Here is a 10,737-nt window from a genome sequence, read left to right as displayed (position 1 = left end):
GATCAACTTCTGCTTCTCCGACGAACCGTCCGGTTTCGATCCTCAAAGGAAGTATGCCGCATCTAAATTGTGCCAGTATAGAACGTTCAGAACGAGAGAGGTTCAGTCCAACATATGTTTCACATTTATATTCTGATTTGAATGTTTTATATGTCCGCAATTTCGGAAAGTTTGTAATAGAGTTTTCCCATTCAGTGGAACACAACATGAAAAGTCTGTCTTTTACAAGAGAAATATCGCAAGTTTGTTTTTGGTGGAAATAATCTTCCAAGTCAATGTGTGACAAAATAAGTTTAATATCTGATGACCAATTGTTCAAACACCGTTCAAGGTCCCAGTTGAAAACCTGTTTACATACGCGTGAATCGTCCATTTGAATAAGCTTGTTCCATAGTCTAATCATATTGTACCAGTGTCTTTCTTTACAAGGCAGCCATCCAACATCACCATTTGTAGCAACTTTCGGAGCGAATTTATGAACACCTAAGAAATAACGAATGGCTTTGTTTTGTACCAAGTTAACACATGCATAGTCTTTAAAACCCCAGACAGATGAGTTATAGTCTAAAATCGGTACGACACATGATGTAAACAACTTTTCAAATGTCTTTATTCCAAAATTCTTAAGATTATGAATTTTTGAAATAATTCCACCGAGTGCGCGCCCTCCAGCTTCCGACAGTCTCTCTGCATTCACTTTATAGTCTTTAAATTCATGAAACATAACACCCAGATATTTAAACTTGTCGACAGTCTGTAATGAATTTCCTCCAATTTTAAATTTGTATTCTGATCGCTTTATACGGGATTGGCGGAAATGAACTACTTTCGATTTCTCAGTGTTGATAAGTACTCGCCATCGCTTACACCAGTCATGTACTTTGTTCAACATCGCTTGCATGTCATTTTCATTAGGTGAAACTAACACTATATCGTCAGCATACAACAGTATCGATACATTTGAATTTCCTATGCTAACACCAAGGTCAAGGTCTTTAACTTCCTGCACTAAATCATTAATGAAAATGGAGAAAAGTGTCGGCGAAAGATTATCGCCTTGTCGAACACCGGAATTACAACTAAACCAATCCGTCAAAGTATCATTCAAACGAATACAAGCAGTAGTATTAACGTATATGCTTTTGATAGAGTTATACATTTTCCCATCTATTTTATTTAGAAGAAGCTTGTACAGTAGCATATCTCTATCAACAAAGTCAAATGCCTTTTTCAAATCTATAAATGTTGCAAACGTTTTCGGACAGTTCCTCACAATTGCATTTAGTGTGAAAATATGGTCTTCACATGAACGATGCGCACGGAACCCATTCTGTTCGTCTACTAACATGTCGTTTGTTTCTAAATAATCAGATAGTCGGCTGTTTATAACGCACTATATAGTTTTGAGATACAAGAGAGCAAACTTATTCCACGATTGTTAAGCGGACTTCGTTCATCGGATGTTTTATCTTTAAGAATTGGACAAATTATTGCCTGTCGCCAGATTGATGGAATAATACTAGTTTCAAATATGAGTTGAAACAGAGAATGAAGCACGCTTATCACAGATTCATATTTCAAGACTTCATACGGTATACTATCGATTCCACAAGCCTTGCCATTTTTTGCCCCAAGTATTAAACGTCTGATTTCATCGATAGTTATATTTGTATTCAGTTCCTGGTTTTCATCATATAACGGGTCAACCATACATTCTTCTAAAGAAGACTTATGTGATAATACCTGGCTATGAAAATTGTCATTAAACTCCGCCGTACCATTGTCCATGTTGTAAATATTATGAAAATCTGTTTTCCATCTGTTAAGCACTGACTCATCATCTGTTAGTATTTCGCCGTTTGGACCGTATACTTCCATAGGAATATTTTGTACTTTTCGGGGTCCTAGTTTTTTGATCAATTGTATCAATTGCCCCCATTCCTAAGGCAGTAATATTATCCAGGCCTTGTAATGATTTCTGTTTGGAAGCATGACATACATTTAAAATTCTATACAAAGAAGCCCTGCTAAAAGTATCAAATCCACTGTCTTTGCAATAACTCAGGTAAGTATCAATGAGTCTTGCATCTATAACATTTCTTATGACTTTAGGAACCTTTATCTTTTCTTTAGATGACATTTTTAGTATTGTTTCTCCAACTCCAACAATGTTAGAGTAAATGGGATTGAGAATAAATTCAACAAAGTGACTCACTTTTGGCTTTGATAATTTCATCCGGTAAATTTTAGGTTGATTTAGAATAGTTCCAGGTCCACTAACAAGTGCATGTTTTCTAGCATTATCTATCTTGTTGATGGTAAGTCCTGGAATCAAGGTTTGCAGCTCTGTCTTTGTGTGATTGTTTACAATTATGGAAAGAATTTGGGTTTGGGTTCTACTATCAGAAGTGTTTTGAAATGCTTCCATCACGCTAGCTGTCATGTTATCTAATTTGATTTCTTGTGTAGAATTTATTTGTATGTTCTCCAATAAAATGTCTTCCTGGCAGGGTGCCATGATACTCAGAACAAGTTCGATACATTCCCGGGCTTTTTTTGTATAATAAGATCTTGCACTCTTACTTGTTTCTTCCCACTTTTTTGTTAATTGGCTAGTGATTGGCTCAAACGATTCAGAAAGTATTTTCATTGCTGCATTTAACTTTTCTCTTAATGTGTTTTCTGCAACTCGTACCAATCCTGGCTACTGTTTTGAGTATTACCTGTAATTAAAATTTTAAAATATATATGCATGATTTTTTTTTTACATTGTCATTAAATTCATTTTATAGCTGACTATGCCAAATGGGCATTGCTCATTGTTGAAGGTCGTACAGTGACCGATAGTTATTAATTTCTGTGTCATTTTGGTCTCTTGTGGAGAGTTGTCTCATTGGTAATTATGCCACAACTTCTGTGACTTTACACTAATTTTTCTTTATATATGTATAGGATTATTATGATATTCATATTTGTAAAGTCACTACCAGGCTTGTTTTTACATTGAAATATGATTGATTTATTGATTCAGCAATTTTTATGTTTATAAAGGGGTATAACTCAAGAACAGTAAAAGTGATGCCAACCAATTTCAAACTTGATATGTATCATGTTATACAATGTAATAAGCATTGTGTATAAGTTTCATAACATTTGGTCGATGTAAACTAAAGTTAAGGAATGGAAACTAAAATTTCAGCAATTGTTTTGTTTATAAAGTTGCATAACTCATAACTCAAATGTTTAGTGGCGATTGATATGCATATTACTCTGTTATGTACTAGACTGACTACCAATCTGAGTATGATTTTTAACGTTCTAATGCAAAAGGTAACAGTCCACAAGAAGACATGTCACTTTACCTACACATAATATTCTAACTCCAAGCCGACCAGTCTTCACTTTTACTTCTAGATGTTGTGTGCTTAGTGAAATAGTTGATTTAATTAATGGTGGATAGATGTGTAATTAGCTATTTCATACCACATCTTCTTATTTTATATACCAATTTTAATCTTATGTATATGTGTAATTGTTGAGTACTGTACCTGCAATACTAGAAAACTTGTCACTTTGACTTTCCTCTGTATCCATACTGTATATGTTTTGGGAATTTATTTCTTGGCCTGAAATAAAAAAGAATATCATATCACCAACAATACTTGATCAAATGACAACAAATTTTCCCAACTGTCAGGTAATTTTTGCCATTAGAAAGAAAAATATTTCAAATTGTTTAGAAACCTTTTTGAAAATATATTTTTATATAAATTGTTGTTCATAATAATTTCTCATTGATATTAATTAACATCTGTGAGCATTAAATATCAATGTTATTGTAAAAGCCAAAAGACAATTATGGCATAGCCTTACTGACAATCACTCATTTTTAAAGAAATATACCATTTATCATGGTTATCGTATAATTTAGATTTTTGGTATTGGACCATATAATGGAAAAATCCAATTATTTTTTTTAGGTTCTTAGACCACATTCATTAAAGTTCAGAAACATATTCTTTGTCAACTATTTAATCACAATACATATACATGTATTGCTGTATCAAGCTTGAATGTTGTGTCCTTACTTGCCAAACTTTGCAGGGTTTGACCTCTGCAGTCGTATAAAGCTGCACCCTGCAGAGCATCTGGTTTGAATTTGAATGAATAAACTGTCCTAAGTGTTATTTATTGTTATATGTTAATTACCATTTGAAGTCTGCGAAAATGAATCTTCCGGCAATGAATAGGTCTTGCTGCATGCTGAAAATCTCATGAACTGATCTAAAAAAGATAAAGAACAAAATATTAAGGATTTTCATTCACTGTATTTATTCAGTTAGGTCTATATCATGTATATCTCAGAAGCTTTTTAACAATTATAATATAATTGGTGAACGTTATACATATATTATAATTCAAACTGTTCTGTATTAAGGTTCTTTTTAATCTTGATTTCATTCAGAAAGTGCAATTTTGAGAGTTTTGTCATAAATTTACTATCAAATCTGTCTGTTTAATAAAATCAGGATAGGCATTTTGAGACATAATAAAAAGGTTGGTAAGGAAACAAAATTTGTATAGGACAAAGTGATGACTGGATTGGCCTGATTAGAAAGTTTAAAAATGAGAATTTTCTAAACATTAAAGAGTTGAAGGATCAGTGTGTAAAAGATTTTTTTTTCAAATCATGAAAGAAAAATTAGCAAACTTATCTTCCAAGATATTTGGGAAAAACTCTTGTTTCTGCCACTTTATATATTTAGAAGAAATAATTTAATGATTATTGATACTGAACAAAAAATAATTTAAAAGATGATATAGATGGTGATTCATTCTTCAAGATACATGTACATTTAAATTATTTCTCACTATTATCAATTACATTTATTTTATTATTTTGTTTATCAATGAAACTAGGAACTTTACAAAATGTTGCCTTTTTATTCACAAACCACCAAAAGGGATATAAGTATTATAATTACAGTAAGACAGCAACCTTACATGCCTTATGGAACAAACAGAAGACATGCAGTTTTTATGGTTTTATTTTATCTACATGACTTAAATCTCTGTTGAATTACATTACATTTGTTCTTTCCTGGACCTTTTACTTCTTTAAAATAGATACTATGTGGTCAAGGTTTTTCCATTGTTGATTGATTGATTGATTGTTGGTTGCTTTACGCCGCATTAGCACAAAAAGGCTATATCGCGGCGAGAGCTAATTCGAATATTTTTACAATTTAAAGCATATTTTAAAATAAGACAAAAAGTCCTTCAATATACTAAAATTATTGACTAAAGCAAATTGAGTATATACAAATAAAAATCAACAGTAAAATAACGTGATAAAAATTAAAATCGATTTAAATATAATAACATTTTTATATTTTATAATAAATTCCAATTTCTTTTAAAAAAGCAACAATATTTGTAAATGGAACATCATTAAATAAATCATACATATTATTGACATTGAAATGCTTCTTACGAATATCAGCAAAGTCAATACAATTAATTAAAACATGTTTAATAGTATACTTGCAGTTGCAAGGAACACATTGTGGTTCATCTTCATTTTTTAAAAGATACTCGTGTGTTACTCTAGTATGTTGAAGGCCATACATTGACCTAAAATTGTTAATTGTAACCATAACATCATTTGGTATTTGGGGGGAGTGGTCTGATTGGCAATCATTCCACATCATCCCATGTTTAAATATAACATTAGCTGTAGACATATTCCGACCTTCAATATAGGTTGGAATATAAATTTAACATTTTGTTAAAAAAATCAATAAAATATATTACCTATATCTCTCTGTATGATTTTTTTGCCTTCTTCAGATCTTGGCAAATGTGGTCCGCCTGCATGCATTACAAATTCCTGAAAAAAATTTCAAAACATTTTTGTTGTTTTATATGACAATGTATGAATATGATAAATATAAAAAAGAACAATATTTGTTTAAACAGGTTATTGTAATTTGTCGATTTCTACATTAATTAAAATTAATCTAAACACCACCATTTCATAAATTTTCTAATAATACATTTGTGTAAAAATAACAAGGAAAAGGGAAGGGGTTGAGGGGATTATGTAAAAAAAAATTAGGGAAGCAAGTGTGTAACAAGAATGGAAATAATTTGTTGTTGCCATTGCCACTTGAAATACATGTATATAAGCTTGACTATTCAAACACGTTAAACATTGTTGAAAAGGAATATTGATTTTCAATATATACCCCTTCACTCAATGCCAATCCATCCCAAACCCTAATCTATGGAGGAGGAACTTAAGATACTTAAGTCAGTGGTCTATTCCTTATTGTTATCATACATAGTAACATTTACATGTATATTGAAAATAAAAAAATGGATTATACAAGTATTATTTTTTAATTTTAGTTTCTTGTGAACAATTTGGAGTTCTAAGTATGACTTCCATTAATAATTCTGACATCTGACTCAAGACTTCTCTTGAAATGAATTATAATGTGTGTATTGTTATGCGTTTACATTGGCCAGAGGTACATGTATAGGGGAGTGTTGACCGAGATCTCATAAACATTTTTAACCACGCCCCATTTAAGTGCCTGTCCAAAGTCAGGAGCCTCTGATAAACATAGATCAAAGTATGTATTCTTCTTCAAATATCAAAATAACAGTTTTTTTACTGTTTTATATCACAATTACAAGTAAATAAAAGTAAATAATTTACAGCTAATTTCCTACAGCATACATGTATATAGAGCAGGACTTTAGATAGCTTGCTTTGTTTTTATAATGTACAATCATTAGGATAACACCCAATTAAATTCAAATATAGTATGTACACAGGTTAAACTATGCCTATATCATTGTACATGTATTGTTTAAAGATGTCAACATGGTCAATCTTATTTACAAATCTTGTTCAAAGAATTTTACAAACATAGCAAGCAAGCCAACCAAAGTTTTGCTTTACATGCATTAGGAAACTAGCTGTAATAATAGATGCATATACATGTATAAACATCTGTAATGTAATTTTATTATTTGGGGAATCCATTATTTATATGGTTGTGCACCAGGCTCTGATTCTGACCAATGATAATACATGTATACTAAATATACATGTACATTGAACATGTTTATTGTTGTAATTATTAGCTGTCAGTCTGTAACTGATTTTTATTAATCCCTTGGCTTTACCAGGGCTGTGTCATTTGTGAAATAATAATATTATTGTTTGTTGTGTTTTGTCCAGTTTAAAAAAAACACAACTACATTGTACAATGTATATAAGTCACATTTACAAAATGTATGGGTAAATCCTACTTCTAAATAATAATTATGATAGATACATGTACAGAGCTAGCCTACATGTATAAAATTTGCAAGGTTGACAGTATACTGTTCCCTAATCACATTCATGACATTAAAGGTTAAATAAAAAAAAACTTTTACATTTCAAATCTATTATGTTATACAAGTTATATGCCTCAAAGGCCTAGTTATCATGGTTATTCTTTTATTCTGATTGCACCTTTGATTATAAACATTTGTATTTACATGTAGCAATTTAGCATTTTTAGCCTTCAGGACAAGAGTGCAGAGCTGTCAATTCACTTGTAACAAAATTGTACACTCCTCATATAACATGCATAATAAAACAGCATAAGAAGAAAGACAATCATTCTGGGAGGAAGTCTTTACACCTGACATTCTATACTTTTTGTGTTTAGTCTATGTATACAACTTTTGCATGCTATTTAATAATTTATATATAATGGAGACATACATGTACATGTATCATATATGTACATGTACATAGTCCAAATAATTATGACGTCTGGCAAGGCTATTTTTTTGTTTTCTAGGACGCCTTCCTACGACAAAGGCTTCCCAGAAAAAAATTAAAAAAGCCTTGCCAGACGTCATAATTATTTGGACTAATATGTACACTGAGGTCATCACCTGATCACTGAGTGATGTTCATATAATTCACATGAAAATATTTATCCTTACCTGCACCAATAGGAATATAGACTCCACTTTCCATCCATATTTCTTTTGCAACTTGTACCTGGATACCTCTTTCAACTTTAGCATGGCTTTTTGTTGGGTGGAATGTTGACTGGCATCTTCTTTGTTGTCTTCTCCAATAAATCCCCAGATTGTCCCTATGCTTGGGACAAATATACTTCTCTAGAGTAGAGGAATCCAGTGAAAAATGCCCATATCTATACAAAATAAGAAGGCCCTCTGGTATCTGTAAATCTGTGTCACAGGATAACCCACGAAGATGCTGTGATACTGGCTTCTCACATTTCAAAATGTGTATGACCTCCTCAGATGAAGCATAATATTGGGAGCTACCACAGGGAGAATTATTTTTGAAGGAACATTGTTGTGACATATTAGTATAATACCATTATCTATGTTTTACTGTGTAGATAGTCTCTCTATATGTATAATTGTAAATACTTTCATCATCTGTGATAACTTTGGCTTTCTCAACTAATCTGCTTTACGTTACTTCTTTTTTGAAGAAGTTATATTAGGGGCGATAACTCTAAGATAACTTTCTTTAAAAGATCCCCATGTAGTTGGGATATCTTTAAGGTTCGATCGTGAGGAAAGTATTTAAACAAAGAATAAACCCTTTAAACAATCCTTTGTCATTAATTAACATTTCTAATGAAAAGATTTGATAAATTGGATGAAAAATGTGTTTTTTACCACAAACCATAAAATTTTAATGGCAATTTTTTTCTTAAAATTTTTTTTTCTGCTTTAAATAAAAAAAATCCTAGTGAAATGTTTATGGGATTATTTTTTGAAACATTTTGAAACGTATGGCTAAAAAAATCAGCTAATATCATAGATTGTGTTAAAAACATCCTTTAAATTTCATGTATTTCGCATCAATTCCCTTGAAACTTAACCTGTACAAAATACAGCCTATAATCAAATCACCAGCAAAAGCTATTAAACATCAATAATTTATCACATAATGACCCCTTCTAGCCAAAAATATTAATATTTAAAGCGTTACTTTGACAGAAACGAGTCTCAGAAAACACCTCTCGTATGCACTTCTCTAAACTGACACAACTTCCAAATATTGGCAAAGTTCCAATTTTCACACAACAGGCAAAACAATGAGTTTTTATTAATCTGTAACATACATTTTGTGATTCTATCATAGAATCTATCATTATATAATGTCAAAATAATATTTTTTCTTGGTTCAAAAATTGTGCGATTTCGATGAAATTTCAAAGATTTTCGGATTTCCCATTTGCTAAAAATAGAAACACGTGTTACTAAAAATAGTACAAACAGGCATAATTTGAAACACTTTCAAAGTGATGCTGAGTCACCAACAACACAAAAAAACAAATCTCAATAGTTGCTTCTGGACAATTTTTCAAATTTTGCATGGTTTTCTCTGAGATCAGCTCTTAAAAAACAACCTTTATTGGTAATTTTTCAACATTTTACTTTTGATTTGACATTTTTTAGGAAAATTGTATACGATGTTACTTTAAATCTGTCATTTGATTAAGACAATTTTCTAATATGTATTGACAAATGTTTCAGAAATAAATCTGAAACAACCACATCTTTATTTAAAAAATTGCAACGTTTTCTCAGTAACATTTTGTTAGTAATGTTTACTTCATTTTGGTTATTCATTCAGATTTAACCTTTATTGGTAATTTTTTAACATTTTACTGTTAATTTGACATTTTTTTGATAATTGTAAACGATGTTACGTTAAATCGATCATTTGAAGACAATTTTTTTATATGTATTGACAGATGTATTAGAAGTACAACCACATCTTTATTTTAAAATTACACCATTTTCTCAGTAATATTTTTTCCGTAATTTTTTCTACTCTTTAATATTCATTCAGAAACGACCTTTATTGGTAATTTTTCAATATTTTACTGTTAATTTGACATTTTTTTTGGATATTTGTAAACGATGTGACTTTAAATCTGTCATTTCATCACGACAATTTTCTAATATGTATTGACAAATGTTTTAGAAATAAAACTGAAACAACCACAGCTTTATTTAAAAATTGCAACGTTTTCTCAGTAATATTTTGTTAGTAATTTTTACTTCGTTTCGGATATTCATTCAGATTTGACCTTTATTGGTAATTTTTTAACATTTTACTGTTAAGTTGACATTTTTTTTGATAATTGTTAACGATGTTACGTTAAATCGATCATTTGAAGACATTTTTTTTTTATATGTATTGACAAATGTATCAGAAGTACAACCACATCTTTATTTTAAAATTACACCATTTTCTCAGTAATATATTTTTCCGTAATTTTTTCTACTTTTTGATATTCATTTAGAAACGACCTTTGTTGGTAATTTTTCAATATTTTACTGTTAATTTGACATTTTTTTTGGATATTTGTAAACGATGTGACTTTAAATCTGTCATTTCATCAAGACAATTTTCTAATATGTATTGACAAATGTATTAGAAGTAAAAATTGAAACAACCACATCTTATTTTAAAATTACACCATTTTCTCAGTAATTTTTTCTACTTTTTGATATTCATTTAGAAACGACCTTTATGGGTAATTCTTATTCATATTTCGCCTTCGGTCTCAAGTAATAAATTAGCTTAACTTCTCTATGAGGGATGAAGTTAACATGTAATATCTCTGTTTAAAGAAACGAACTATAGCCATCGGACTATAGATAGCCAGTGAC

At 30.5% G+C, this 10,737-nt stretch overlaps 1 long non-coding RNA gene across 1 annotated transcript; it reads right to left on the bottom strand.

The window, feature by feature from the left end:
- Positions 1 to 2,677: 2,677 nt before the first annotated feature.
- LOC134719725 (uncharacterized) lies at positions 2,678 to 5,862 on the bottom strand. Its single transcript, XR_010107683.1, has 4 exons — positions 5,815 to 5,862; positions 4,210 to 4,284; positions 3,549 to 3,626; positions 2,678 to 2,723 (listed from the first exon to the last, which is right to left on the bottom strand). It is a non-coding gene; the product is annotated as an uncharacterized LOC134719725 (long non-coding RNA).
- Between the last annotated feature and the right edge of the window lie 4,875 nt (positions 5,863 to 10,737).

Source organism: Mytilus trossulus, chromosome 5 (assembly GCF_036588685.1).
Source record: "Mytilus trossulus isolate FHL-02 chromosome 5, PNRI_Mtr1.1.1.hap1, whole genome shotgun sequence".
Lineage (NCBI taxonomy): Eukaryota > Metazoa > Mollusca > Bivalvia > Mytilida > Mytilidae > Mytilus > Mytilus trossulus.
This window is presented reverse-complemented; position numbering and strand designations above follow the sequence as displayed.